The following is a 26692-nucleotide window of genomic DNA, read 5'->3' as shown; positions in this document are numbered from 1 at the left end:
ACTGCAACAGAAAACACAGAAAAAAGAATGACAGAAAAAAAGAGGATTCTAGCTTCAAAGATCCTAATATCAGGCAGAAAAGATTGTTTGTAGTTTTTCATTGTCATTGTTACCATCAAAAATATTGTGTTTTATTTAAATAATAAAGAACAGAGGTATAATCTAGGCCTATACATCAGAACCAGTAAAGATAACCTATAAAATACAATACACAAACTTCACCCTGCCCTTTCATTCCAATCATCACATCCCTTCTCTATGAATAACTGAACAGAAAAGACATTATTCTGGTCATCTTTAATCTTATTCTTGCCAACAATTTTCAGTTATAACTGCTTTTTTAGCCACCAGGATGAAATATGTTTGATGGCTAAATTAGCTAAGTACAAAATAAAGTTCCAATAAGAACAGGCTCTCACTGAACCCAGCAAAAGCTGAAGCAATGCTAGTGGAGGAGAACAGGAGCTATTAAGGAAACAGCACATAAGTTCAAGCAAGGACAAAGTGGATAAAATAGTCTACAGCCTTAGGGTTACCCTAGTCTAATCATTACCATTGACTCAGACAGCAAAACCACCTTAAGCATCTTCCTTCCAGTTACAGATGACAGGATGACTCAGTTTGATCCCCCCAACTACAGAATCACAGAATCATATACGTTGGAAAAGACCTTTAAGATAATCAACTCCAACCGTTAACCTAACACTACCAAGACCACCACTATACCATGTCCCTAAGCACCTCATCCAAATGTCTTTTAAATACCTCCAGGGATGGCGACTCAACCACTTCCCTGGGCAGCCTGTTTCAATGCTTGACAACCCCTTCAGTGAAGTAAAATTTCCTAATATCCAGTCTAAACCTCCCCTGGCACAACTTGAGGCCATTTCCTCTCGTCCTATCATTTGTCACTTGGGAGAAGAGACTGACCCCCACCTGGCTACAACCTCCTTTCAGGTAGTTGTAGAGAGCAATAAGGTCTCCCCTCAGCCTCCTTTTCTCCAGGCTAAACAACCCCAGTTCCCTCAGCTGCTCCTCATCAGACTTGTGCTCCAGACCCTTCCCCAGCTTCACTGCCCTTCTCTGGACACGCTCCAGCACCTCAGTGTCTCTCTTGTAGTGAGGGGCCCAAAACCAAACACAGTATTCGAGATGTGGCCTTACCAGGGCCGAGTACAGGGGCACGATCACTTCCCCAGTCCTGCTGGCCACGCTATTTTTGATACAAGCCAGGATGCCATTGGCTTTCTTGGCCACCTGGGCACACTGCTGGCTCATATTCAGGTGGCTGTCAACCAACACCCCCAGGTCCTTTTCTGCCAGGCAGCTTTCCAGCCACTCTTCCCCAAGCCTGTAGCGTTGCACGGGGTTGCTGTGGCCCAAGTACAGGACCTTGCACTTAGCCTTGTTGAACCTCATACAATTGGCCCCAGCCCATCAATCCAGCCTGTCCAGGTCCCTCTGTAGAGCCTGCCTACCCTCAAGCAGATCAACACTCCTGCACAACTTGGTGTCATCTGCAAACTTACTGAGGGTGCACTCGTAAATAACTACCATGCAGTCACAGAGCTCACAGTACCCATTTTGCATCCTATACTGCATTTAGTTCAGCTTCCTCTCTCTTTTCAGGTTGGGTAATAACCTACAGAAACTGACTCTGTCCTATGTTAGGCCATTACACAAGCCACCTCTGTTAGAGGAGCAACACAATAATCTCGTAAAAATAAATTAGCTGTAACAGCACAGATCTCCACATAAACCACACCGTCTCCTCATTCTCTTTGGCACATGCTTTGGTGAGTGGATGATATTTGCAGCATATTCTAGACTTGTCATGGGGAGAACTTTGTTGTACAAGAAGTGCTCTAGATTTTCCCTATTAGCTTTTCCAATTTACATGTAATGAAGGCATCTCTCCATTGCAGTCAGGTATCTCTGCTGCACTCCGCATTAGCAGAGATAAAGAGACATCAGGGATGCCTATCTTCATAACAGAGGCTGACTGGATGGAATTAACAGGTCAGACTTAATATTACTTCAGCTGCACCTCACTTGGAAGGAGACAGTCCATATTTAAGCAAGAGACAGGAGCAATAAATTACAATTTAATTTTGAAGTAATCTCCTGCTTGGAAGGAATTCAACTAAATGACCTCCACAGGCCCCTTCTAGCCTAAATTATTCTGAGAAGTATAGCCAGAAAGTACCATATAAGATTTCAGTTTACCATAAAAATCACAGGAAGTTTTTTGTTGTTGGTGGTGGTGGTGGTGGTATGTACAGCACAACACAACAAGCACTAAGTATTTTGTGCATGTAAAGCTACACAAAGCAGAATCTAGTGCATTTCCAAACAAAACTATTAATGGTCACTGATTTTCAAACAATTTCTATAACATTACAAGAATGCTCAGAAGGAATTCTGAAGAGATCTGGTGTTGAAGGAGAAGGCTTCTCCAATCTCTTACATTTTTATGCAGGTAATTAAACACACCTTAAATTTGAAGCATAATTCATTCATACTCTCATAATTCATCATATACAACATACGTTAGGCAAGGTCTGGAGAAATGTGAAGAATTAGCATTGAAAGGAACAGAGTTCTGGCACAGACATGTCATTGCAACTTCCTTTACTATAAGGTGGCATCACAAATTTACAGATGGAATTTGCTTCAGGCTTTTACTAAGAAATAAATACTGTTCCTCTTAAGAACTTAGTTGAAAATAGAAACCAGCATGTCATAGCTTCTTACGAAAGATGAAACCCTCTGTATTTCTATAGAGCCATTCAGAGTATAGCGCAAGCACACAGCGGAATCAAAACTGTCACAGACTGATTGGTTGAAACAAGTGAAAACAAATCTCTAGTTGAAAGAGGTATGTTAAAATTGAAACATTCTTGCTTTTTAGTTGGGGGCTACATTGGCAGCACAAAACTGAATAACAGCTACTGCTGAAGAGTAACAACTTTCTAGCCATACTTCAACCAAGCACACCACTTGAACTTTGTGATCAGCACAGACTCACATATGAATGAATAATTGTCACAAATGCAGTCACAATTATGGTAACTTTGCAAGACATAATTTCACATCAAGCAATCAAAATGTCTACTGCATTTCAAGATATAAAGAAGGTAACATCATCTGCAGAATATATAGATTAAATTGGCATTCATCTCTGCATAAAAATGTTGGTGCTTGGTCCATTTAAAGTAACAGATTTAAAAAGAATTGTCTTAAAACCATATTTGTATTTTGGACACTATAAGCTGCAGCACTATCATACATAAAGTGTGCATCTGCAATACTAATTTTAAAAAAGAGGAGGTTTAAGAACCACATGATAAAAAATAATAAATAAAAATCAATACAACTCATCAATGGCACCCCATGTATGATGAATAACCTAATTCACTGGACACAATCGCACCCTCTGCTAGGCATTTGCCTGGCAATATGTAGTATACAAAGTAACTTGGACATTTTTACTTCTTTTATAACAAGTTGTATTCCATGCTGTCATTTCTCTGTTGATCTGTTTCATCTTTGTTTTTAACCAAATATATGTCGGTAGAGCCTATACTAGGAGACAAACAGCCAAAGCACATTTCTAAATTTACCATGAAAGTATCTTAGATTTCATATTTCTAATGAACATGAATGCTTGAGGGAAATGCAGAAAAATGCAATCTTTATACAGTTAAGGTATTTTAATTCAAAGTGATCTACCCAGCAATAAACATGTAATGAAAACCACACATTTGTTATTAGATATTGGGGGGATGGGGAACACTTGGTATAAAAAAACCCAACCAACCAACCAAAAAAATCCCAAACCCCGACCCCCACCAAAACCACACATATTCCTATTATTAGCAAAGTAATAAACAGCAAGAAGTACATTGTCTGAAAGTCTAGTCCTATATTTATTTCCTCATTATTAGACATCTCATCACCTCCTAACATTAAATGCTGAGACTAGACAAATAAAAAAAAAAAAAACACCTTTTTCCCTCTATTTAAAATCCAAGTAAATTAAGGCAGACTGAGAAGGATTTGTTTCATAGACAAGTCATTTATGCCTAGCCGTTAACATTAAGAGCACATCTACTTCAACATCTAGTTCCCTACAAGATCCTTCCCCATCTAACATCTGCTAACAGAAGTAACATTAAAATTTATCAGCCATGCACCACATCAGAAAAGAGATCACAGTCCTGCAACCCACAGAACTGAGAGTTGAAGTCTACTGCCAATTTTTCAGCTGATTTAGAGAGAACATTTTTCTAAGATAACTGAGCAGCACAAAAGTAAAAAATAAAAAGGCAAAACAAAAGCTGAAGAAAGCAGCCCATAAACACAGTTTAAGGGCTAAATTAAATATTGTTCAGAAATGGTAAATACAGTCCAGATTATTCTGGATTATGGCTCATGGATTATGAGCCAGTTTGGTGTCTATAACCTCACCAGTCTCTCCTAGTAGCTACATACTACTAGAAGCTTAAGTACTGTTTATTTCTCACGTCTACACCTCCAGCCCAAGTAGCAGGAGATAAGACACAGATTCAAACCCAGTAAAAGGCTACACCACCAGTCCATAAAGCAACCAACCCATAAAGAATGTTAAATACAAACTTCTGCACACTCATATTTGTTCACTTTGTAACAAGTGAAGCAGGAAGCTAGAACAGGATTTTTCACTGACTGAAGTCAAGGTCAACTGGATGTTTGACAGTAAGAAAATCCTGTTGCCTTACAAAGAATATATTGCTATGTTTCTAGGATGGAAGAATGAAATCTATTACTTCTGTTCACTAAAAACAAATACTAAGCCAGTTTTCCAGGAATAATTCTTTCATTTTTTCCAACTAGTTTTAATTGTAGATTTATACTTCGTAATCAAGAAAATACTGTTTTTTTCCCGAAGACTTAAACTTAGTAAAACCTATAGATTGTAAAACAAATCTAATTTTAACTGCATTAGATAAATACTGGGGCACTGTCACACACAGCTGCAAAGTGTGTAAATGGGAACGGTGTTGGACTGACAATGTTCTTTGCATAGTAACCCAAATAGAGCACATCAGGTTTCAGACAGCATCAGTTTTGGGGCTTCTCAGGAAGCATTGTTCCTGCCTCATCATATTGTGTCATACGGACTTCACATCACATTGACTTCAAAATCAATCATATCAAAATAAAACCAAGACCTTCTAGGTAGGGGAATGGGAGGAGGGCAAGAGCTGTTGGGTAAAAAGGGGTGTGAGGTGTCAAATATACCCCCTAATACCCAGTTGATGTGCCAAGTGTTTAACATGGGGAAGAAAGTTTTCTGTCTCAGTTCTACCATTCTCTCACGTCCCAGGTAAATGGTTTGCTTCCTCCCCCTCCCCTGTATGGCTGAGAGCTACGCTAGAACAGCTCTTACCAATTTTCTGGGTGTGGGGGCAGGCGCTCTATCCTACCACTGAGAACCTCCTTTTCAAACAAAAGGATGAAGAAGGCTCGTATGACAAATACCAATTTTTGATGTATAATATTTTTATGTAGAAGTTTTCACAAATTGCTTTACTCATTCCTGTTGCATATAAAATGATACCGCAAAACCAAGTTTTATTTTCCAAATAAAGATAAAGCAGATGTTCATAAGCTACTTGAAGTATTATTCCCACTCATAACCGCCACAGTAAATAGAATTTGCAGTGTTAGAATAATAAGTTTTGGGCCTCACTCTCTCAACATTTTCTAAATTGTCACGGATGCTACAATTATAAAATAAAACATCTAACAACCTACAATATTTACTACAAAGGCATTATATACTATTTCCTTATCAACAAGCAACAATTCCTAAAAACATTTTAAAGCTCAAGGAAGCTGTTATTAAAACAAGATTTATATGATATAAACTGTTCATGGTCCCATCCCTAGAGTGTGAAATTAGTGACTGAGGAAAGATTTCACAGGAACTTAATCTGAGTGTAGTGCTATTGCAAAGGATTTGCAATTTTGGTCTCTTTGCCAAATCCTATATATTTGCAAGCTGCTGTAGTTATTCATGCAAAGCAACAGATAATCAGCAGCGTCTAAAGCTTTTTTACATTTATATTGAACGTGGAGCTCTTTTCTCTCTATCGGTGTGTATCTAATACCTTAGGCATGGGAAGGTCATATCTGAAGTAAGCACTGGGGAAGTTCCTAATGCCACAAGTCTAAAAATGTTTCTGATTTCACATTTTAATAAAATTCTGGAAATCTCTTTGAGTTCTATTTGCAGCCAACATTAGAAAAAGATGCAGAATAAAGAAGGTAGAGTTAAAACTTGAAGTTCAATGTCCAAGTGAATGATCAGCATTTGCATTTTAATTGTTTATAGGCTTTGTGCAGTCACTTAATAACACTTCACAGTAAATTCAAAATAATGAATTCCAAATTTCCGTAACACACATATCATCACATTGAAACTTATGGATCCCTTGGACAAAAGACGACAGCTAGAGCAACACTGAAAGACTGACAAGGCTACTCCCTCCTCTAAGCATGCCTTGGTTAAATGGCCAGAACACACGCATACATTCACTTGCGGCTCAGTCAAGCATCCCAACTCAGTGGCTATGAAGCTAAAAGCAAAGCCTTCCCAGACCTCACATTCATAGTACATCACAGGCTCTCCTTTCCTATGCTGTTCAGAAAATTCACCAGCTGCATCTGAAACACAGCATCTGAGAACAAAAGAAGCCACAGCGCTGTGCAGCAGCAAGGGAGCAGTGCACCTCCTGGATCTACTAGACATCCCTTTAGAAGGCCACATAGCTCAACAGCAGAGGCCTGCCAGTGTAGCTCCTATATAGCCCATGTGGCTGGATGCGTGGCATGTCCACCCTTATTCAGATGGTTCAAGACTCATGACTTGAACTAAAAAAAAAAAAAAGTTTTTTTCCCCTCATTACCCCTCTCGAGTTTTAATAAATGTGAAATAAACAAAACTCCAAAAGACCCCACACAAAGACACATAGGAACACGCTTACTCTTGGTAGAAGCATCAACAACAAATACAACAGAGTATATCTGCCTAAATGCCAACTTTTTTCCTGAATGGTAAAAAAGACATCTTCAAAGAGAAATAGTCTAAAGAGGTACGAGTAAGTGCCTTTTCTCTTCATATTGAAGTATCCTAGTGCAACTGTACTGAAGTCACTTGACTCCAAATTAATACCAGTGCAAGAATGGAATATGGCATAAATAAGAGATTAAATCTGGTATTAAACTCATGGACTTAATGGCTACCTCTCCCCCCACCTACCAAACCAAGAATTTTTTTCCATGTATCTTCTTTTCCATTTGCTGAGTTTTACTCTGACAGTCAGGTGTTATGGAAAAGTGACATTTGCAGGCTTCAAGTCAGCTGGATGGGGAAAAAAATTCAAATTATTCTATATATATTCAAGGGCTGAAACTATGAAAACTAATTTGACAAAATTTGACACAGTCATGCTTTATTCTTTCTATAAATGTTCTGAGTAAGGTATTGCTTTTGCATCACCGCGGTTTAGGAAAACACTGTAGTTTGAGATAAGTTTTCTTAATCAGTGTCGTCTTGAGCATCTGCACTACCTGGAGAAGGCACAATGTCTTGTTAAATTCTGCCTTGAAGAACAGTGGTTTAACAGAAGTTACTTGAATTCTGCACTCTGTGTTGAAAACTACTTGGACAATGAACTGTTGTCCTGCTCACAATAATTAGGGAGCACCAAAAAGATAAGAAAAAAGTCAGATGGAAATTAAAAGCTTGGCATTTTGTTTCAGAGTTTTTAGGTATATTATTTTAAAAGAAAAGCAAACTGTAACAGGATGAATTTCAATACACTAAATATGTATTTAAGTCTTGGGGATAGTAATGGAATCAGTATCCATAAACAGCCAGCACTAACACCCTGTATTCCTTACCCCTAGAGCTATAGGGCAATTTACATTTTAACTTTTGGGAAGGTTTTTGAAATTATATCCATCAGGCTAAACAAGTAGATTCATGAATGTCATTAATAGACTATTTACAGTCATGTTTGCAAGATCAAAACCCAATTCTGGTTTTTACACATTTGTCTTTAAATAAAAATTTACCCCCAAAATAACGTACCTTTTTTCCATTACAGAGTTTACACTTCAAAAAGAACGATTTTCAAGCACAAATATGTGAGATGAGCTTCTTCATACCACACTTATACTACAGAATACTTATGCAAAGTATTTTCAGTCCTTTGAGACAAACAGAGGTAGTATCTAAATTCTCCTTAAGTGTCCACACTGTAGGCAGTGTCAGTTACGTTTCCTGCAGGTATCAATGTAAAAGTGCACTGAAGAAGGAAATCAAACACAAGAGTGGAAGCTCTGAAAAGTTCAGTTAATTATTTAAAATAAAGAACCATTAGGAAGGTAATTTCTTTTCCATAAACAAAAGCAGTTCCGAGAGATTATTTATGATGCTATTCATCAAGTGCTATATGAAGTCTCTTGTGATCAAAGTATTTTAAAAAAAAAAATCTTTTCCCTCTTTGCAAATAGACATGCAACGAAAGTCATATTCAGTGAACAGCATTTCTGAACTTTCTTTCTGAAATCCTATTTCAGAAACATTTTAGCTTTTTCCTTCATCCTTCTTATGCTTCCATACCTTCATCTCCGAAAGCTGATCACAATTCATTGCACTGCAAGGTATTCAGAAACTACTTGTGATAGATGTCATGATTGCCCCCTTCAACAAGAGGGCAAAACTATTTTTAATCACAAAACTTAATCCGAACACATACCACATGAGAACATTATCCAGAGCACAGTATAATATACTCAATATATATATATATTACCTGGACTTGAAGGAACTCAGGCCTTCAATCTGAACAAGTTCTTCTTATATTGGCTCAATAGCACCAATTGCAGATTTGTACAAATTAATAGAAACACCACATACATCTACACAGGAATAACTTATCTCATTGATTTCTTTTTAAACACAAGAGAAGACAATAAAGAGATATTGAGCTTAGGATTTTAAATATCTGAAAAGTATATTCCCTCTCTTACAAAAGCTTGCGATTTGGTTCCTCTCAACCACTAACCAAGAGAAGCAATTCCCTTATAAATTTATGAAAAAGGGAATTACACTGTGTGTAATTCCAATCTTCTCAGTCACAGTTGCTTTTTTCCTCTAGCAGTAGGAATACTCAGAGGTTAAATAGGGAAAGGACCCATGGAGACCACCACCAAGTCTGAAATCCTGTTAAACCTCTAACAATACCAAAACTAACAGACCCTGACAGCATAAGCTCATAAACAGAAAAGACTAGGGACTAAGCTGTGGGGCACTGTAACTCCCTTTGTACATAGAATTCCCTGTTCTCTCTGATGACTGACAGAAAAAGTTTTCATTTTCAAGATGCTCCAGTCAGTAAAGATGGAGGGATTTAGTATCTTGCGACTTAAAATTCCTTTTGTTTAGACTTAATTTTCAAGAAAAGCAAAGCAACACAGAGGTTGATATTTTGCTTCTTTCTCCATCATAAACAAACAAACAAAAAACCCAGGAGAATACAGGACACTTTTTAATCACTTAAGTTCAGGTACAAAGCCACATTGTAACAACACAACAAACCAAACTTCAGTGTTACTTCTAGGGAGTCCCATAACTCCCCCCCAGCCCTTAGAATAAGGAGAAGGGTTGCAGTGCCCAGTAGGATACGGTGTGGGGGATCCTGTATAGCCAGGCTCTTAGACGAGAGAAGAAATTGGTTTAACCACCAGGTAGAATATATGCAAAGTCCTATTTGGGTGGCAGTGGTTTCACAGCAAGTGATAAAGCTTGTACAGTCGTCTCAGGAATGTTTTTTCCACATTTAATGTTTTTCACAGGTAATTTAATTTAATGTTTTTCACATTTAATGTTTTTCACAGGTAACAAGGAAATAAGGACAGATAAAAAGAGACTGCCAGTTCTCCTCAGTGGCAGAGGTAACTGCTCCCTAGCAAAATTGCAGAATATACCCAAGGCACACACACAGCACAGACACTGCTTATTTTGTGTGGTGCTCTAAGCCACCTGGCTGAACAGAGCAAGTTCCCAAGTATCTGTTCACAGAAAATTCTCCTCTCCCTCTCAGCATTGCATATTTTTAACATACCATCATCAAGCAGTGATTCTTAGGTCATAAAAAGTCCCAAAATAAAACTAACAAGTGTCTGAACAAGTGTCCTATAGCACAGCGAAACAGCCCAAGCTTCCCCACTCCCCCTCCAAACCCATCTGTTAACATGGCCAACACAGGCAGGATTGCTGTAGAACTGTTTCCATCTGCTCTTTGCAGAGCAGCTATACCACAGCATAAGGCTGAGCACTCAGTAAGCTGTTTCTACCTGTTCTTGTTGCTGCCCTGGGCAAAACAAATAATAAGGAAGGATTTCAACTCCAAAGGAAGTTTGTGGTAAAAACTTCAAGGAACGGACAGAGCAGAAAGGATTGGCTCTAGAACAGCTGTTTCTCAAGGCCTCAACCTGTAAGCACTAGATGTTCTACATGTCAGAAAAGGTTCAGGTTGTTTTGGACTATGCATTACTTAATAGATCTGTGACACAGACAATATGGACTGTTACTACGAATGGGTGTGGATAATCATTCTGCCTTGCTCTGCCAGTTGTTGTATCAGTATAACTTCATTTCCTGAAAAAGAATGCATACTTCATAGATGAGCCCACCCAGTTGCCAGAGAATGCTATTTGCATGAGAAAAGTGGTATTCAGATCTGCCCTTAGACAAGATCTTCATTATTATTATTTTATGGTTATATTCAGATTTGTTTGCATAACATAGCCATGCAATAGTAAAATTGCATTAGTTGCAAACTTCCCTACCAATGTCTGTACTGGTTCTAGTTTAATTTAAAGCATGCAGAAGAGGGCAGCCTCTGGGAAGCTGCCAACAATAATGTCCTCCTGCACGTTAAGCAAATAGTTTGTTTCCTCCACAGGAGACAGATCAATACTCAAGGAACAAAAACAAAACCAAGAAAAGCTAAAAGCTTAGTCATGTAAATCAGGGTGGAGGAAAAATGAAAGAAAACTCCTCATTGGCATTCCACAACTTCTGCAGACCCCCATGGCCCATTAGCTAATTTCTATTAAAACACACAGCTCTAGAATAATAAATGCCAGTGGCACATTTCTAAAGGTTTGTGGCAACTGAAGTAAACATGTCCCTGTTCCCAGGACACCAAGAGACAGAAAATTAACCAGAGGTTAACTGGGTCATTAGCTAGAGCACAATATAGGTCACTGCAGATTTAATTTAGTTTGTATTCAGCTAAAGAATCAAATACAGCAACCAGTTCTCACAGCAGGAAAACAAGTAACTTATCAGCATGTTAACGTATCTTGGATACCAAGCCACCAAGTCTGTCATTATGATTCATACCACTTTTAACTAATTTCACATTATTTTGATGAAACAAAGTACAGTGTATACACACACGCATACAATTCAAATGATTCTGAATGAATCTGAATGAAAGTATGCAAACAAACACAAATACAGAATATTTAACATTGTATACAGTCTGCTTTTTTGCCACATAATAGCTTAAAAAAAGAAAAAAGCCTACACTGTAAACATTGAGAAAAAGGAAGAAATTGAAACAAAGTTAAACTGAATCAGAATCAAGCTGAACCTAGATCCAGCTTACAAAAAGTCCAAGTGGCCACACATAACTTCATAATGAAACAAACTAATGTCTATTTCTCTTTAACTCATTGTCTTAGATGCATAAACTAAACTAAAGATCAGTTAGAAAGGGTCTGCACAATTTCTTGTAAGTTTTGTAGACACTTTGTAGATTTTTGGCATTTCTTTTCCTATAACTTTGCTCTCAACAAATTCAGGGGACATTATTACAGTTCAGCACACCATGACATGTTCTACTGAAGCTTCCCAAAATCTGAACAATCTTTCCTCCTTCTACAGTTGGCACTGCTTACAATACACCTAGAGAAACAAAAGGTGCACTTCATGGCCTGAGTGCATGAGCTTTAACTAATGGCAGGTGGTTCTTACAGGCAGAACAATGCTAAAATCAAGCAACTGTGTAACCCATCTTCCTCCTTAAATATTATTTTTCCACCTATGTCCCCGTATATAAGCTTTCATAACTATGAACAGAGCAATTAGATTTTCATCTAAACTGTTCATAAGAAAAACAAGTGTAATAAATGATTTTGGTATTTTTTTCCTGTCTTGGTAATATCAAAACAGGATAAGATGCATGTTTTCAGTGACAACAGTTGAATTCTCGGATTAAAAATTAATAACGTATCACACATGCTGATGAATATACGATTCATGAGACACACAAATGGCAAGCTCTATTTAACGCTTTGTATGGGCATGAATAGAACACTAACATGTATACACTGGAAGGCAAAAAGCAAAAGGTGCAATTTGCTAGAGAAAAAAACTGCCTGCATACGGATGTGAGATCATGTTTTGCACAACTAAATGTCTGCACAGCTAATATATTAACAAACCACTGCTCAAAAAAATAAAGTTGTCAAGCAGTAGTCCAGTATTAGACAGCAGCCAAACTTGGTGTCAGAGAGGCTTGCATATCCTTGCAAATGTAGACTGCATTGCTGTTTGGTGATTTTCTTAAAGCCCCACCTGCAAGAAATTAACCAAGATGTAAAAGAATTATCTAATGAATCACTTAATTCTACCTTGCACAACTGTAGAAAAGCTCAAAAATCTGTACCTAAACAGCTCAAAGAACAAAAGCAAAATAACACTATCTGGTTTTGCACTTAAGTATAATGGATTTCAAACCAAATGTGTTTATTTACTTTTTTTAAAGTAGGTCAGTCTTAAGGTTTTGTAATGGGATAAGATGGAATTAAAAAAAAAAAAACAAAGCAAGAACTTCAAGACTTTTTCAATTATCTACAGTAAAATTTTTTAAAGCTTATTATAAGCATGAAGCTTTCCCAGAATTCAGAGACATATAGCACCTGCATTAGGAGCTTGTAAACCTAACATTTTCCTTCACTTCTTGCAGAGCTACAGAAATGTGGCTCAGGAGTTCTCTTGCTGAAACTTTCATCAAGATCCTAATTAAAAAAAAAAAAAATCAATAAAATCAGTGTTTAACAAAACTAAGTTCTGTAGTACTATCCATTCTAGCTTCATGACCGCGTGAATATACAGTTTCTCCAGCACAGGGTATCTACAGCAGATGATGTGAAACATAATAATATTTAGACATCAGAAGTTCCACTAACCAAATCATCACCCTATACAATAGGGTTTCCACATCACATGCTTTAGTGCCATTGTTTGCAGTTTGTTCTTCCCCGGGCTCCAACAGATGATGTGGAATGTTCAATAATATCTAAAATTTATAGCCAACTAAATTATATTATGTTTCTGAGCCACCTTTTTATAATACAGTAGTAAATCAACCTGTAAAAGTAAGTTTACAAAAAGGCTTTCTGGGAAATGAGTTTATTAACTGCTTCAGTTCTTTGCCTACTAAGAGTCAAAGAATCCTTACCGTATTCCAACTTGAACAAAATCATCTTCACAATATACCAAACACATTCATAAGTCATCAGATAAGCAATTTTAATTGCTGCTTCTTCTGAATACAAAGTTTACATGGGACTTGGAATATAGTATTAAATTAACAAGTATTTCTTTTTTTTTTTTCCAAACTAAGTCACAGAGAATCTTTAAGATTCTTCCTTTATCAGAAATGTTGTCTTTCAACCTGCCATTTCTGACTAAAAGAATTTCCTCTCTTTTTCAGCTGCTATCTTTTTGCTTTTCTAAACAATCTTATTCAAATCACAGTTACTCAACTCTCTGAAAGTTAGGTCCCTTCTCTTCGTATCACCTTACTGATCCACAGTCAGTGAAGAGCTCAGAACTACGAACTACCACCCAGAAGAAAGCTTCAGGAGTCTTTGTGAAAAGCACAATCCAAACACAAATGCTCAAAAATTGTTAAAACGGTAAAACAGGTTTAATATAGTGAAAAGATACATTCATAGGCAAAGAAAATCAATCAAGGATTACTAATTGCAACAGTGTAGGCAGAGTACAACTTGTAGAACTCGCTGAGCCAGAGGGACTTCTCAATAGCATACCTTTCTATGTTTGTGTTCTTCTTAAGTGCCTATTATTGGCTGCAACCAGAGATAAAACACTGGGCTTGACAGATCTTTGTGACTGCCTTGCTGTGAGAATGAGAATACTGGATTAGACCACAGCGTTATTTATCTTCAGTGTCCCCAGTACTGATTTTACTTTTGAGATTCCTTAACGGACTTTTTTAAAGTAGACCAATAAATTACATGCAAATTATCTTCCAATTTATGTTGAAACAAATTGAGGTACTCCATTGTTCAAATTATGTTATCACCACCTTCAGTATATGCATGATAGTACTGTTTATAAAACCACCCCAAAATAGAAAGTCTTGAAACAGTTATGCAACACCATTGCCTTATTTAGTAAGGCAGAAATGGATAATGTTCCCCCCATCCCCAACTACGTAAATATGAACACAGCATGCTGCAGTAGCCACTTTCCTAGCTAGTTCTCTTCTTTTACTATCATTTAAAGAGACCAACTACTTAGACATTGTTACGTAACAAGAGAAGCTATTCTAAAGAAGCAAAGGCAAATGAAGTTACTCAAGTAGAAGTCTACACCTTGACATATCAGAATAACTCACAGTGAACTACATTGTACTGACTGTGATTTTGATCTCAGCCTTATATTTTCCACAACTTATGCACCAAGAATAGGATTACTGTAATCTAGTGATCAAATCCTACTTAGAAATAAAATGACAAGTTCATATCTGCAGTAAAGAGTTTCACCTTGGAACTCTATTTAAGGCTCCTACCACAAAGAACAGCTGACATCTTATTCAGAGGTTTCCACTTTAAGTGCAGTAACTTTTGTATCTGTGGTTTCTACAGAACACATGCTTACAAAGGAAAGAGGATAATATAGAAAAAGTTCAATATTTTTTTCTTCAACAAGAGATAATATAATGGAACAAGTAAACTTGGACTATTTCCTTCAGAACATGCTGCAACACTAAAGATATATTTAAGCAAGAGAAGTCTGACAGTTACTCTTCCTAAGGCTACTGTAAGAGAAAGTGATATAACTCCTGCCAAGATTGAGCAGCAGCTACAGAATCTGGGATCAAAGGTTCAGAGGAAGCTACTTCCTCAGCTGCTGATCTCTCCCTGTGTGTCAGCCAAATACAGAAGGTGAATACAACAAAAGAACTTGAACACTGTTTTGCAATTTCATGGGCTACTCTAGGTTATAACCTTTCTAGAGGCAGCCTGAGCTCACTCACAAGTAAATTACGTTTAATTCATAGAGGACAATATTCTTGCCTTTGTTTTTTTCTCCTTTCCCCACAGATGACGATTCATTTCTTCTGATTGATTCCCCTACTGGAAACATTTCTTCAGCTTGTCAGAATAGTGAAGTGCTGGATTACACAATACAATTTTCTGGGAAGCTGACATATGCTCAAACATTTCATTATAATTGACTTGGACTTAACAAGCTTAGTTTGTGTTGTGCAAAATAAATCAAAACTAGACAGATCATTTTCTCCTAGCATATAAGGAAGGGATGGGGAGTAGGAGAAATCAAGAGTATAGAAACTGACATATTGTGGTTCAGTGTTTTTAAACCTTGATCTGCAAACTGGTTTAGCTAATTCTAGCTGAGACTCTCTCATCAGCAAAAAAACCTAAAAGTGTGATCAACAGTCAAATGAACTGAGTCACCAAGACAAATCCACAGAGTAGATTATTTTTTTAATCAACTTCTGAAATATATTTTTAAAAAAATAGACCTGAGGTTTGAAAGCCATTTAACTGTCTTTACTTGTGAAGCTTTCAACTTTTATTTCAGGTTGGGGTTTTGTTGGTTTTTTTTTAATTTAAAAGCATAACTAGAAATTCACTTAATACTACACCACATAACTTCCGCATTCCTTAGGATTTGTGATGTATGTGCTAGACACCCGTGTCAACAAGATACTTAAATTTATATGGCTGACAAACACATGTGTGCTAGTTTTGGCTGGGATAGAAGTTAATTTTCTTCACAGTAGCTAGTATGGGGCTATGTTTTGGATTTGTGCTGGAAACAGCATTGATAACACAGGGATGTTTTCGTTACTGCTGAGCAGTGCTTACACACAGTCAAGGCCTTTTCTGCTCCTCACCCCACCCCACCAGCAAGTAGGTAGCGGGGGGCACAAGGAGCTGGGAGGGGACACAGCTGGGACAGCTGACCCCAACAGACCAAAGGGATATTCCACACCATATGGCGTCATGCTCAGCATGTAAAGCTGGGGGAAGAAGGAGGAAGGGGGGACGTTGGAAGCAATGGCGTTTGTCTTCCCAAGTCACCGTGATGGAGTGATGGAGCCCTGCTTTCCTGGAGATGGCTGAACAACTGCCTGCCCATGGGAAGGAGTGAAGGAATTCCTTTGTTCTGCTTTGCTTGCACGTGCAGATTTTGCTTTCCCTATTAAACTGTCTTTATCTCAACCCACGAGTTTTCTCACTTTTACTCCTCTGACTCTCTCCGCCATCCCACCAGGGGGAGTGAGCGAGCAGCTGTGTGGTGCTTAGTTGCCGGCTGGGGTTAAACCACGACAACATGTTTATAAGGATAATCAGCACGCTGGAAAATTCAGACCTTGGTTTAGGTTTATTTTAAATCAACATCACTTTCCATTAGTTTGGAACCTGTCAGATGTAGAAAAAGGAATCAGCCACTTAGTTCGCTAGGCTGAACCCTGACTGTAGTTTGCCTTTAAGATTTTAGTCACACCCTGTTTCTATTGCACACTGCACATAAAGAATTAAAAGCATGGATCACTTTTTTCAGAAGACAGACTTATGTTTTATTACCCATCATTGATTAGATCTAGATGGGTTTCCTCAATAAATTGTACAATCCATTTAGCTCTCCCAGGCATACCTAGCTACACTGAACCATTCTGGCATCTGTTTGTTACCCATTCTTTAAACCTCCAGAGGTTTCAAACCTCTTTCAAAAATCTATTTTATATTTGCAAATAAGAAGCTCTTCTAACGTTATCTAGCTCTTCTAACCTCTATCTAGCCTTAATCTCTAGTGAAACTTAAGGCCATTATTTCATGTCCTGTACCCAATGAACAAGGAGGAGATGATTACCTTCCTCTTTACAATAATATTTGATGCATCTGAAAACCCATGTCTACCCTCAGCCTTGTCCTTCCTAGACTAAACACTAGTTTTCAGTCTTTCCTCATAGGTCACATTTTCCAGGGCATTTGAGCATTCTTGTTACTTAAACCATGTCACCATGTGTGCAGAAAGGGCTCCTCACCACCAGAATAAGGGAAAAAAAGTTACTCCGCTATTCTTTCTTTCAACATTTGAGCAGCTATTGTCATCTCAAAGCTGCTAAAGAAATTAAAACAGACTATCTCCATACTGGCAGCATAATTAATTTTTAATACAACATTTCTGAAATGGTTTTGCTCACAACATTGAGGACATCATCACTTGACTGCATTCACTTTTAAAAATCCCATTCTTCTAGCAGTCAGTATTTCTGGTTTGATTTCACTGCTCCTTTAGAAAACAAAACCTATTCTGGAATGCTTTCAGTGCAAAACAACATATACGAAAACCGTGATTTACTTCAGTGGAAATTCTTAAATAAGTCACTTGAATATATATGTCATGCACAACAAACTTCTCGGCTGCTACCACTTACTGTGCTTTGGCTTATGCTGCAGAGCCATCTCAAAGCACACAAAGAGGACACTTTTTGGATGAAAGTAAGCTGGAAGATGTACCTTAGAGGCCTATTTAAAACCTACTACAAATGTTAATTGAAATTCAGCTGAAAGGACCAGACTAGAACTGGTATAAAGAAAGATCACAGAACACATCACATGGATGGCAGGTGCTCAGCACCAACTATCTTGCTCTACAGGGCTGCTTATATTGCATTATTTAGTAATGCAGAATAGCATCTAATTACATGTTAGCTGATGAAGGATGAAGCAGCTTAGCATCTGCTAATATATAAATCAAGAGCTCAAATTTAGTGTTAATAATTTCTCTGCTTTTGATACAAAGTTCCCTTGCCACATAGGCACAGTCTCCATTAAATTTCTTCACACATGCAATTAAAGCAAGGGAGTAACCTAGTTTATCCACCACAGGAGTCACAGAAAACATTGGAAGCCTTGGAAGTTTCAGCTTCGCCATCTTTTCTCTTTGGGTTCTCTAAATAACTTTAACCCTCTAACATGCACACACACGCGTGTGCACACCCACCCTCCCTCCAGAAATTAAGATTATGAATAGACTGCAAATCCTTTGTTTTCCCTTTCTACAGGCAATGCCTTAAGTTATTAAAAAAACATTCTTTCTGCTTTGAGATGTCATTCAGAGTTGTTGCTTCAGCTTAGCTTCTGCTTGACTGCTCACTCATCGTTCCAAAAATTCCTGTACTGTAAAAGGCAGTGTCAACAGGTAACAACTGCAACACTGCATAATACACCCCCCAAAAAATTGTTTTCTGTTTTGTTACAGTGGCAGAAAAGAATTATTTTATCTTTAGTTATCAGAAAACAAATTTAAAAATAAATCAGTTTCAAGTCTCTAGCCTGACAGTGTTTTATTTTTTCAGCACACTACGGACATTATATTTTTTATTTGGTTATCTTCAAAAGTCTTCACAGACATTATTAAAAAAAAGAAAAATTACTCTGGTAGACCAGTAGGTTGGAGAGAAGAAAATAAAAAAGATACTAATTTGAAGGTGGCTTAATTCTGAAATTCTATTTGGACACCTAATTGGTCCAATTTGTAGAGCACTCTGCTTCCAGTGAAATCAATACAACTTCACTGGTATTTCAACTCCTCTCAAAAATTTCAATAGATTATTAAATGTACAAAACCACGTTAACCTGCTGTATAAGAGCTAATTCCAAGAGTGCAGCAAATCTGCAAAATCCAGACTACCTGTCTCCGCAGACCATAGCTCAGTTTAGAGATACCCAAACTAGCTCAAAGTAATTTAACCACATTAGCACCAAGGCCTGCCAAACAAGGTAAATGCAGAGCTCTGCTCAGATCACTAACATAGCTACACTGCTTCCAGTACTCAAGGAATCTCATTTGGAGCTAGCTCAGTTGTACTGCATTATGCAGAGCAGCTGTATCTCTGGTGATCCACAGGCTAGATGGGTAAGAGTATCTGAGTATCCAAGGCTAGATTCCCAGGAGTATCCAAGCAACAGTGGGGGCAGAGGGGAGCACACAAAAAATAGCAGGAGGACACATTACAACTGAAAATGGTGCCGATACCATCCTTCCCATTAACTGGACTTTTTAAGCAGACAGCATCATCAAAACACACAGTATTTTTGTCCTTTCCCCAAGATACTCCAGTGCATCTGGGGCAAATCATGAAACAGGATTTGAGGCAGTAGATCCAACATAGGGATGTTGCATTAGATCTATGCTGGAGATTTTTCTATGCAAGGGAACTCCTCATTTCTTGCCTTAAAGCAAAATAGGAATGACAGGGACTAGAAATAGCCAAGCATCTGGCCTAGAGGTAATTATATTAGAAGCATTTGAATAATAGAAAATGCAACAATCAGACACCTGTCACTCTTAATTCTGTCAAGTTCTGCTGCTGGCTCTGCACCCACCCTAACAAATCCAAGTAAAAGTATCAGTGACAGGAAGAGAAGGAAAAAGCCTTGCTGTTCAGCATGAGGCTTAAAACAGTGCTCAAATTACTGCCTTACAGCATAGTAAAAGTGAAGACTTTAGGCAAGGAAAGCCTATCCTAGAACTCTAGAAGTTCTGAGTCCCAATTCCTAATGGAATTCATGTTGATACTTGATGGGCAGAGGTCATCTTGTCTGCAAATCAGATAGCTGACTATCCAAGTGTAAATATTACCCTCTGCTCATGGATGAAACCAAGAAAACTGGCATTATGCTGGATTCTTGCAAAGAAATTAACTTCATCCAACACTATCTGTAGATATTCCTTTCTTTGCCTTTGGTAGTGTTGGCTTCACCTGTGGCAAGGGGTTTTTGGAAAGTGAACAATGCTAAACTACCTGATATTTGACTGAAAACAGAATCAAAGAACTCCTTACAAAGAGGGTGCTCATGCTTACCCTTCAGGTGCCAGTGTATTTAAGCCCCATTTCATCCTATGTAGGTTAGAGTCTTTTATGTTGTAAGATTTGTACCCAGCTGAACTGGAATCTTCCTGGCAACAGTTCTGCATCCATAAAAGCAGCCAGCTGAAACTCACTAGAGCCTCTATAAGACTAGACCACACTGAAAGATGACTGATTTTAAGACAATCTCCACAGCTGCACTCTTCCTGAGATGCACCATGTACGCATACTTCCTCATTAACAATGCACATATATTTAAATCAGTGCAATGGGTATGAGAATTTCAGAAGCTACCTGGAACTCAGTCCCCCTATAGTTCCTCAGAACCATAGCAGAAATGCAAGTTTTAAAGCCTTGAGAAGAACCAGAAAGTTTTCCTACCGGTAAACTCATGAGGTAAAACACTTTCAGTGGTAGAGCATTGGACTTATAGCACTGCATTACTTACCTTAACATCTAATCATAATTATTCAATGAATGCAAAAGCTTTACACATCACCTCTTCAAAATTATTTTAAATAAGCTATCAAGCGATAGCAATGCAACAGTTGATTTTTTTTTTGCATTTTTATTATAATGGTTTTTAATGAAGTCAGCCCCATATTCTTGCATCCCATCATTATTTTGCAGATAAGTCTGCAATAACTCGCATTATAACTACAATGCATTTTGTTATGAAGAGTGAAAACATACCAAAGAAAGGGGGATTAAACACTTTTACTGCAGTGTCCTCCACGCCATGCCATTCTCAGTCTGGGAACATATGCCAGGTAAGCAGTAACCTAATATAAAAAGACAAAGAATAGTCAGAAGAGAGCATCAACCTCATGGTCCTTTAGCAAGTCACCTGCGACTTCTAAAATCTGAGTACAGAGTTTCCAGTTTTCTTTTATGATACCATCTAAGAGCACCTTCTCAGAACTCTACTGGAAGCTCTCCCTTCCCCATTCTGCAAAGTCTGCTTTTGTACAGCAACTTTACTAATTGAGTGTTTTCAAAAGAGTCTGATTCTACAAGTTAAGTGACCGGCTGTTGCAGTAACTTCTAAGCAAAATTCAAGTACATAAGACACAATTGTAACACAAAAGAAATAAAATGCTGGAGTTAGCTAAACTCAGCAGAGTGACTAGCAACAGAATAGTCTGCAGTTTGTCACAGAATCACAGAATGGTTGAGGTTGGGAGGGACCTCTAGAGGTCATCTGGTCCAACCCCCCTGCTCAAGCAGGGCTACCCCAAGCCAGTTTCCCAGGACCACACCCAGGTAGATTTCAGTATCTCCAAGAATGGAAACTCCACAACCTCTCTGGGCAGCCTGGTCCAGCACTCAGTCTCCCTCACTATAAAGAAGTGTTTCCTTATGCTCAGACAGCACGTCCCGTGTTTCCATCTGTGCCCATTGCCTCGTCTGTCACCAAAGAGCACTAAGAAAAGCCTGGCTCTGTCTTCTTTATACCCTCCCTTCAGGTATTTAAATTTAAGAGGTCCCCCCAGATCCTTGTCTTCTGTAAGCTGAACAGTCCCAGCTCTCTCAGCCTTAAACATCTTGGTGGCCATTCAGTGGACTCTCTCCAGTTGGTCCATCTCTCTCTTGTACTGGTAAGCACAGAAATGGACACAATACTGCAGGTGCAGCCTTAGCAGTGCTGAGTAGAGGGGAAGGATCAGATTATTTGACCTGCTGGCAACACTCCTCCTAATGCAGCCCAAGATAACATTAGGTGCTTTTACCATAAGGGCACATTACTGGCTCAACTACTGTTCACTCCTTTTTGCTTTGAGAAACAAAATAATCCACAGCTTCTAGATTTCCTAAATGTAGTCTGCTTTTCAAAGAATGTAGACAAAGACTGACACTAACATCCAAGGACAACCAAAACATTTATGGTTTCCTTTAGTCAAGGAGCAAAAGCACCCTAACCACCAGATCACCCAAGCCAGAGTATGGGTGCCTGAGGTTCCATTTCTGGAAAGTCTCATGCACATTTGTGCCTGCCCTGAATACAGCAGGATTCAGTATCCTAAATCTAGAGCCAGTCACAAAAGGAACAGAAACTCTACCCACATTTTAAAATTTTTAGTTTAGCTTCTCTGGCTTAAGAATCATCATGTGTTAAATGTGGCTTAGGAATGCTTATTGGGTTGCAGTGAAGGTTGATTAGCTAATGTTTGAATGGGTTTTGGACAATGACAAATATTAAATTATTTAGTAATATAAATCTTAAATATTTATATCTACCCCTTCTTGCTATTTATCTTGTCTAGTGCCAGTTGTTCCAAGTTTTCTAAGTTGTAAATTCATGAGCAGTTAAGCTCAGCAAGCATTACAGCATATTTCCTTATGTTGATGATACATCACTCCCCATAAACTTAAAAAACCCACCTTATTGCTTCCTATGTTATATCCTGTTTTTAAACTGTTTTCTATGTTTTACTGACTGTGTATATTTCCGCTACTTACTGGAAGGGTCAAAAATACGTGTCAAGAAGTGTTTCGTTGTTTTTTTGTTTTGGATTTTTTTTTGGTTTTTGGTTGGTGGGGCTTTTTTTTGTTTGTTTTGGTTTTGTTTTTTAATGACCTTTATATGTAAAAAGCCCCGTGAATTCTGGAACTCCCCAACAATATTGTATTTATATGAAAAAATTCTGGCATGGCTAGTGAATTGCTAAAGACTTTCAGGGCACGTATTTGTTAAACATACTTCAAAATATTTGAATAAATAAATGCATACCATAACTTAAGAAGGATCACAGACACAAAACAGAAACTGTCATTTTGTATCCTTTCATATAATCCACTTTCAATCTAGAGTTAGGACCAAGGTGGATGGGGTGGTGGGTTAGAGAAAACAAAAGTGAAAGCCAAAGAGAACACTGTACACAGCCGAAAGAAACAACTAACTCTAGCATGATTGTGGCAAAATGATGGAAAATCCCAGCTAGCCACTGCAATAGATTTTTGTTCTAACAAATTAGATATCCCTTTTGCCTTTTCACAACTCATTCAGTAGCCCTGTCACATGAAGATCGCTTAAGACTCCACATGCAGACAAAACTCCCACTGGGTTTTAAGACCGGGCCCTATGAGACAGGCATTTCTAAGCATCAGTAGCTCCAAATAAGCATCTTGAATGCTCCAATTGCTGTCTCCTCATTGCAGATGCAATGAATGCACATGTGGAAGACTAATGAAAGTAAAGATATCAACATGATAATTTTGGTACCTAAGCCTTTGCCCTGAGATCAAAGAGAACAGCAAAATTCAGCACACAGATGATGAAAGAAACACTTACAATTCTAGCCTGGTGAAAAGTTATTGAGCATTAAAACTTTACTGGCTGACAAGCTGATTTAATGTTGATTCTGACAAGAAAAAAAAAGATATTCTTACCTTGCAGTGCAATTGATAGTAGAAAGTTTTCCACTTACAGATTTTATACACATACACAGAAAAAGTCAAGTAGAAGCAAGTACTGTAAAGAGTTTATTTTTTATCCAAGACAGGAAATCCGTCTTTCAACTATTCTCTTTCTAGGTTGTAGCAGATTTCCTCTACACACACACATGCACACACACGTATGTTTCTCTTTCCTTAATATCATACCAGGGAAAAGTAAAGGAAGAAAACTTAAAATCCTGCATAAAGATGAGTATTCATATATGCTGAAAAGTAGGAATGGTACTAGTGCCTCTTTTGTAAGACATCTTCACAATTAAGATTTAAGACACCACAATGCTCCTGATCACCAAATTACCCACAAATATCACTTTCGGGTTCTTACTACTCCTGTCACTATACTGATTTTGGCCTCAGCTAGTTTTAAGCTGACTTTCCTTGATATTATCAGCAGTCTGAAAATAAGCAAGCGCTATAAAACCAATAAATTGAATCTCATCTCAGGTGGTTCCACCATACCCGTCTGCCACCATAGCTGCATTGTCTCCATTCTGTATCAGGAACATGCAATCAGAGATACAGTCAAAGAGAATCCACAGTATAAACATACTCATCCTCATGGTGACACTCTAAGAATGAGAAATCAGGGCTAACTGAATTTGGTAAAAAACACAAACCTAAAATCAGTCTTTCATAACTGAAGGAGTTTCATTAACATATAGAGCAGAAATACTTAAAATATATATTACAAGACTCAAAAGAATATTTATTCAGAGAATTCTGTACAGGAATTTGATTAAGCAGGTAACTGATAAATGGAGAAAGTCTTGGAATTGATTTCTTTTCAAACATAGCATTCTCTACTACAACCCTGCTGAACACTAGTGGAGGGATATGGGATTCTAACATGTAACTACACTTTCTAAATAACAACAGGGGAAGCCTTATTTATTTACACCTCAGCAATCCAATCAAGTGCAACCTGATCACAGAGGGCTGATTCAAAAAAGAAGGGATCACTGGAGTTCAGCCAGCCTATGCCTTTGCTCCATGGGAGAAAGGAGGTATATGGAGCTCTTCTCCCTCTCTGATGTCTGTCCAACCTGTTAAACTTCTCACAAGGTTTCACAACTTTACTGGATACTCTATTCCTGTCCTCTGAAATGTGGTGTGGTAGAAGACCAAGTTCACCCCTCAAATACAAACACATAGCGCATGTTCATACCGCAAGCTATGAACTACTCTAAGCCTATTAATACGGACTCGCTGCTCAAGATCACTAGAAACAAGTAACACAGCACACTATCTTGGAAGAGGACAGAAGAGAAATCACAGGCTCTCTCAAAGTCTTAGGTCCTGAAGAAAGAAGGAATTCTGCTTGGCTTATCATCTAATTCCAGGAACATGGATATTACATATTTCCATCATGTAACAGTGTCACCCTTTTGTCCACAGTCTGTGCCAACTGATGTGGAAGCAGTATTCTCTCAGTCTCAAATCTGGCAGTCAGTTTATGCAAAAGCATGAGTGTGATCTACCTTTAAAATAAATATCCAAATCCTCTGCCTGCCCTCCAGTGCTCAAGATTTCACCTCCATTAGAAAGTGTTGGAGAGTCCAACAGAAGCAGAGTTATGCATCAAAGGGAACAACAACTAGTCCCCACAAACAACCAGTAAAAGCCACCATGCATGAAGTTATAAAATAAAAAGCCATCACAAAACACCATCTGTCAACTGGGATAGAGTTTTCTTTCAATCTCTCTCAACAAGTTGAATTGTCCAAAGTTTTATATCAAAATGCCCCATGCTTTCCCAAAATCTCACTCTGCTGCAATTTTGCTCTACCTTGTCTTATCCACAATATGCACAAAGCTGACCTGTTTGTAGCAATGTTAGATTCTCTAGATTAAGGAAACCAACAAATTCAGTCTTCCCTTATTGGGGTAATAATTACTTTAGATCATAGATCATTTTACTCCTTTCCTCTAGATTCCTCCTAGGGAGTTCCTGTGTTATGTTTTCAGGATAGATCCTTAAGAGAAAAAAATGCTCATATTTAACAGCTCCCAACAATATGGGATGAAAACCAGTTCCTCAATCTCTAGAAATATAGCCAAAGACTTAAATGAGGGATGTGTTTCATTTCAGGTTCAGCTTGTAAGGCATTAGTGATGTCAAGGTGCTCTGTTCATCTCCTAGTACTAAAATATCACGGGGCATATATGACACTTTCCTGCACAAAACTTGCCAAATTCAGGCTCTATTCCCATTCCCTCTTCTCCCTTTCCACAGTTCAGCAAGTGTTTGTTTAAAAATCAAAGTCTTCACTTTTTTGAAGATTCTGCTGTGCTGGAGAACACCTTCTTGCTTAAAACACTTGTTTCTGAATCAGACTTACAAAGTTTGGTATACTGTGGTAAATCTCAGATGCATCCAAATAACCATGAACATATCAGATTGTGCTTGGCTATTAGTTATCTCAGCATACATCAAATTACATGTCTTAATGGTTTGGGAATCATATCCTAGAAAAATTAGCAAGAATCCACATTGAAAAACAGAGGTATCAGACATTCTGGTCAATGGAATTGATCAGTCCAATTTTGAAAAAAATTGAATTCTGGGTTTTTGTTGTGTTTTGGTTTTTTGTTTTGTTTTTTAATAGGTCTTTAATATCTTATAGGGTTGCTATTTCCAAATCTAGCTTCCAGAGGAAAGGAAGAAATATAATGTTGCTAGCTAATCAAAAGTCAAATCTTTCAGCCATCTTTAAGTTTTTAAGATTTAATAGAACTTGTTATTTTAATTGCTTGTAACATTTCCATTCTTGCAAAGATAGGCAAAAAGTTTTGAAGTCTCTGAAAATTATTTTTGTCTTTTTGACAATGACAATAACTATCAAGTCTGTCTGGTTCTTTTTAAACTGCAGTGATATTACAAGATAAAAGCAGGACAAACTCACAATTTAGTTTTATTCTTTGATAGCACAGCAACTTCAGCTGTAGCT

The 26692-nt window shown here is 37.9% G+C and overlaps 1 protein-coding gene across 3 annotated transcripts in view; it reads right to left on the bottom strand.

Moving 5' to 3' along the window:
- SULF2 (sulfatase 2) overlaps positions 1–26692 on the bottom strand; it is a 167197-nt gene that overhangs the window by 131652 nt on the left and 8853 nt on the right. For all 3 annotated transcript variants that reach the window (XM_072879386.1, XM_072879387.1, XM_072879388.1), the window contains exon 2: positions 20982–21070. The gene's annotated coding sequence lies outside the window, so the exon portion shown is untranslated. The remainder of the gene's footprint in view (positions 1–20981; positions 21071–26692) is intronic.

The sequence above is a fragment of the Ciconia boyciana genome, chromosome 14 (genome assembly GCF_034638445.1).
Source record: "Ciconia boyciana chromosome 14, ASM3463844v1, whole genome shotgun sequence".
Classification (NCBI taxonomy): domain Eukaryota; kingdom Metazoa; phylum Chordata; class Aves; order Ciconiiformes; family Ciconiidae; genus Ciconia; species Ciconia boyciana.
Note: the sequence above shows the minus strand (reverse complement) of the source record. Positions and strands in the feature narration are given on the sequence as shown.